Raw genomic sequence first — 6105 nt, 5'->3', positions numbered from 1 at the left:
TTTAAATCGCTCTCGACATTAGTAACAGCTAAGCATGCAGGTCCTGCAGATCACCCTACTCAGAAAAACTCGAACCAAGGAGATACAGGAGCTCTTTTCCTAACACTTGAGGTATTTTCCCATGTTAAAATCATTCTCACAGATATACTTTAAGAATATGCTTTCCAGAAGAAAAGTTCCTATCCGTCACACTATTCATCAATGTGATATTGCAAGCCACACATTGGGACAACATCTGTGAGGGTCCAGCCTCAATGAGCTCACACATTCCAGGGTAGGAGCATGAGGGTTAGAGTTATTAAGCAAGAGGAACAGAGACATGAGAGACATAAAGGGCAGAAACGCAGAACAGCACCGGGAGGGAAATTCAGTGAATCCTGAGCCACCCGCGTTCATTTTTCACATGCTTATATACTTCACCCCAAAAGGGGAGGAGTGAGGAAACAGACTTCATTAATATGATGTAAGAAATAGTATTGAATTCTTTGACCTTTGGTCCAGGTGGAGCGGATCCACCTCTATACCCACAATACTAATCAACCCCATCCTAGGTCAGGATCTCTTGTTGCCAACAACTTTGAAAGAGTAAAAATAAGCTCAAATTCCCTGACCTTTAGTCAAGGTGGAACAGGCTCCCATTTGTGAACACCCATAATGTGACAGATATCTGGGGAAGCGACTCAAAGCACCAAGACAAAGCCTGTAATGAAGGGAAGCCTGCAAAGGCATTGTAGCCATCCTGACTTTCCACTGCAGCTCCTAGAGATCCCTCCCATACTGGCCGCTCTGTCTTCCCCTGCAGTCATCAGTGACGCCTACATAACGTCTTCATCCCAGGGGGTTGGGGGATCTGCTATGGCTATAGTGCTTGGTTCCTTTCTGATTGACTGTGGAGCAATGCCAGCTCTTGCTGGTCACGAACTCTATTGCATTTCCCAGCACAAAATGACACATGTTACCCAGCTTACTGTACTGAGGCCTGGGTCATTCGGAGGACTGGATGCGATCGTGAGCAGCAGGAGGAAGGTGGTATGGGGTAGAACACACAGCTATGCAAACAGCACCCCATGTTAAATCCAGGTATTGGCTGCTATCAACAGATTTGATCACTGGATTACGTCAAACCTTCATTTGACCTTGTAGAAAGAAAACCAGAAACTTTTTTTTCTCTTTGTCTATGATCACTGGGATTTCACAGAAGGACTTTGAACTAATACCTGTCAAAATAATATTAACTCTTTCTGGTCCTGTTTCACTAATAACTTTTTGCACGTGCTCTTTTCTCTCTCTCTTATTCCAATCTCTTTAAAGAAAGATATTCATGAAATTGTTAGGTTGTTCCAGATAGATGAAGAGTCATTGGGGGAATTCTCATCCTCAATTAATATCATAACTTAGTTTTTTTATGTATTACATAAAGATGACATTAACATTATTTGTCACTTATGATGTGCAAGTCCCCTTTGGAGCAGTTTGCATATATTGGCTGATTTAATTTCTCACAACAATTGCATGAAGTAGAAATGGCTGATTTCACCATTTTACAAAGGGGGAACTCTGAAACACAGCGACGTTAGCTAACCTAGCTAAGTCTGCGGCAAGAACAGAGTGTCAGTATTCTCTTAGGGATTTCTAACCCCCATGGCTGGCGGTGAGAACAGAGATGAAACACGAGGCCACACTCAGCAGGCCCGTCCACTGGAAGTCTGGAATTTTCTGGGAGGTTTTCCAAGTGTCTTCAGAGCCCACTCGTGTACTTCCTTCCACCCTTTACCCTCCTTGACGTGTGGTCCTCCGCTCCCCAGAGCCTGCCGCCCGTCACTTTGTCAGGTTGTGTAGTTTCTCAGCTCAGGAAGCTGAGACACAGCCGGACGTGGGAGAATCGGGAGAAGGGGTGGAGGGAGACCAAGAAGGTAGGCAAGGGTCAGTCTGCCAACTGTGTGGTCATACAGTCGAACCTTCTGGGATCAAGCTGAAGTAGTTTTCTTGAGCTTAAACCTCTTGGCTTAAAACAACTGAAACTGACTCTTTTTTTCCATTCTGGAGAGTATGAGTGTGATGTCCCAGGGGATGGGGATCACCCTCCCGCCAGAGACTCCAGGTAAAATTCTTTCCTTGGTGTTTCATCTTTGACTTATCTCTCCAATCTCTGCCTCAGACTCCCTACCATCCTCTGCTTTGTGTCTCTGTGTTTCATCTCTCTTTCTGTAAGAATGTGATCAGTGACCTAAATGACATTTCCTCAGAGGCTGTTAATCAAACACATTGGCAAAGATCTTTATTCCAAATAAGGTCATATTCTGAGTTTCTAAATCAACGTCAATTCGGAGACGATGCTGTCTAATCTAAGCTCACTGCACCAGGCCTTCTAAAGCCATCAGTGTTATTGGCTGTGATGACTTAAGTGCCACAGAATGCTCCACACTAGTGACAACAAGGACAACTGGCACTTCTGGTGAATCAAACTCCCAAATGAAAAATTCTAAGACTATATTTATAATTCATTTTGTGAACTTATCAGGATAAAGTGCCATGTTAGCTGTGAAGGGCTGTGCATTGTAAATCACCTAATTTTGGATGTCTGGCTGAAATGAGCCTTCGGACATACCATGCCTTTGCAAAAGAGGTACTTTGACATATAAACCATCTAAGTAAGTTAAGGTTGCCTCTGTCTACTCGTGCACATGTTCACATACACACTTTTTGAAAGGTAGGGTTTACATTCCTGTCCAGTTGATATTTTTCTCTATATGAAGCCAATGGCTGTTCTGGCCAACAGGGCTTAGCCCTTTGTAGTCTTCACCCCATGAACTGAAATGTTTCCCCTGAAGCCGTCTCATTTTTGATATCACCACATGGTGTGCTTCATTGTTGATAATTTTTTCTGTAATGTCACTAGCCAGAAGGCTACATTATATCAACCCTGCTTCAGTGACTCCTAAAAGCATCTAGGAGAGGAGGCAGATATGAATTGAGGAAAGAGGAGGACAGCGTGTCTTTCCTTCACTTATACTGGCCTGTCGACTCATCCATGCAAGAAGACATCGATCCAGCATCTATCGTCAGTGTGCCAAGCTATGAATTAAGTTCTGGGAACACAGTTGTGCACACAAAAAGTATATACCCCTCTTTCAAATGGTGTACTGTCTAGCCCAGTGGGCAGTCTCTGTTCAGATAGTCTGGAGTCACTTGCTAATGAATGGTAAGTCAGAACGTCCTTGCTTCCAGAGTTACTTCCTATTCTGAATTTCACATCTTGGTAGACATCGGATAGAATTCACCCCTTGCTCCTAAAGGTATCAAGAATTCATATGGCCTCACAGGTCTGCGGACAACTGATATTCATTGAATGTCAGCAGTGTCCTAGGAACAGTACGCTAGCCTGAAAGACACAGTATTGGCCTCCTTGGAACTTATAGCCTAGTGAAAGGTATCAGATGTTATCACATGATTTAATAAATAGGTAGAGAGTTGCAATTGTGATAAAGGCTCTGAGGGAGGTTTCTGCAGAGGGGAAGGCTGATGGATTGTCTGAGTAAGGCAACTTAGGAAAAATTCCCTGAGGACAAAGCTAACGGTAGGGAATGTCTTGGGGACAGAGGGAAGATATATCTATATATTTATTTCTCTACATATCTATATACATATTCTAAACTTTTTGTTTAGAGACCAGAGAAGTTCATCATAGCTCTCATTTTCCAGGTTCTGCAGGAGTCTGTGAAAGGGGGCTGGGAAGATGCGCGTGAGTTTCTAGAATGATCCCCAATCATCTAGAGATGATTTGTTTTGAGAGCCCAAGCTTTGTGTCCTAAAACACTTCAGAATGGACCCTGTCCCCTAGCTGGGTGGCCTTGAACAGATTTTCCCTTTAAGCATCAGTGGTCTCATTTGTAAAGTCGGGGTGACATGTTTCTTGAAGAATTAAGGGAGTGACATTCAATAAAGCAGGTGTAGAAGTGTGTATAACAGTCAGACACACTAACAAGCAGGCAGGTAGGCACAGTGTGTTTGGTTTGGGAAGATCTCCAGGCACAAGGAAGCATGGCCTAGTGGGAAAGACTGACCAAAAGTGTTATGATTGTGGTGGTTTGAAAAAGAATGACCCCATAGGCTCATATGTTTGAATGCTTGATCTTGGTGGATTGTTTGGGGAAGGATGAGGAGCACACGCCTTGTTGGAGGAGCTGTGTCACTGGGTGGGCTTTGAGGTTTCAAAAGACCACCCCAGGACCAGTCTCCCCGCTACACTTCTCTGCCTACAACGTGTGGATAAGGGCTATAAGTTCTCAGCTGCTCCAGTGCTGCTCCTGCCTGCCTGCAGTCCAGCTCCCTGCCATGATGGTCATGGGCTCACCCCCTGAAGCTGTAAGCCAGCCCCCATTCATTTGTAAGTATCCTTGGTCATGGTGTCTCCTCACAGCAATAGAACCATAACTAAGACAAGGATGAAGCAGATGGATTCTCTGTGAATTTTTAGGAAAACATTTTACCTTTGGCTTCTTGGAGGGACATGATTGCAACAACTTGGATTTGAAGAGATGCTATAAGAACCGAGTTTTAAGGTGAACACTACAAATTCAGCTCTAACCGTAAGCACTCCTTTAGTCCGCATGTGGCAGGGTGAGAAAGCAGGGCTGTGGGAACCCAGTAGAAGTACTCATGATGGAGGGTAGGCCTGGGGACCACACCTAAAGCTGAAGGAAGAGATTCCTAGTCATTGCTAATCAGGGCTCAGTACAGAGAGAGCCAGGAGAATTGCAGAATGACTCCCGAACTCCTGAGTTTCTATTTGACGAAGCTCCTGATGGCTCAAGCCCACCCAGGAGCCAGAAGACATTAGAGCATAAGAGGCAACACAGAAAAGTCTCCCGGGCCCAGCCCAGGAAAGAGAATAAATCTAGAAAGCAAAGAAAAGAGGGAGTGTTCGTTTCTGTTTTAGGGACTGACTGGCTTTGTTCTGAGCACTCTACATGGATTGTGGCCTTCAATTTTCCTGATGATAGTAAAGCATAGGCATGTATGTGTGAGTGCGTATGTACATATAGACACACACAGAAGGGGGAGTGCTGAAATTTCTACGGCAAAGCAGTAAAAATGTCTTTCTTGCTTCAGCTTAGGTGAAGGCAGCCTCCTGGTGTGAAGCGAAATTATTTGCTAGGTGTTAATATTGCAGCCTTCAAAGGAACCGGGTTAGAAAATAGGACTCGTGAACGTGCAGGGTGCTGGGCTCCAGGCTGCTGACAGAGATGGCAGGCGGCAGGCTGTGCCACTGCCTCTGCCACAGTTCTCAGTTCTGCTCTGTCACTGCGTGGGTGGCCTGTGAGCACAAGGCAGGTGGCCTGCTCCTGAAAGCCACACGAACGTCTGTACTTTGACCAACAGCAGGGACACAGGCAGAGGAGCCGTTCCCCCTTCTGCCTTGTCCTGGGGGAGAGCAGAAACACTCTCAGGAAGCAAACACACACATTGGCCTGTGCTCTTAGACTTTAGGATATCTAACAGGTTCCAGCTGGAGAATTTCATTTCAGTAGGGCTGACCTGGTAATCTAACTGTAGAGTAAGGCATGTGAAGGGCTCTGTGACTTTAATTCTTTGCATTTTCTTTTTTTTTTTTTCAAGTGAGGGTTTCTCTGTTAACAGCCCTGGCTGTCCTGGGACTCACTCTGTAGACCAGGCTGCCCTCAAACTCACAGAGATCCACCTGCCTCTGCCTCCCTGAGTGCTGGGATTAAAGGTGTGCGCCACCACTGCCCGGCTGGACTTAATTGTTTTGAGTGAACACGTAATTGATGTAGAACTGGTGAAGACAGGAAGATTCTCTGGTGATCACGTACAATATTTTAAACCCACCGGTGGGAAGTACAGTGTTGATGAGATGTGGAAGAGAGAAGCTAGCACAATGGGAGAATGCTCACCCGTCTTACTTCAAAGGTCATGACCATGAAGGTGAGTCTTAGTTCAAGGGTAAGCCAGGTGTGATCAGAGTACACTAGAAACAGGGGAAGGAGACAATCTCATTGACATGATGGAAACACCGGCCTTCCTTGGGGTGAACGCTTCTTCCACTAACTCCCAGCCCTCACCACTTTATCTGTAGAATAATCA

Source organism: Microtus oregoni, unplaced genomic scaffold (genome assembly GCF_018167655.1).
Source record: "Microtus oregoni isolate MIOR12 unplaced genomic scaffold, Mior012 000013F_ref0000133, whole genome shotgun sequence".
NCBI lineage: Eukaryota > Metazoa > Chordata > Mammalia > Rodentia > Cricetidae > Microtus > Microtus oregoni.
Note: the sequence above shows the minus strand (reverse complement) of the source record.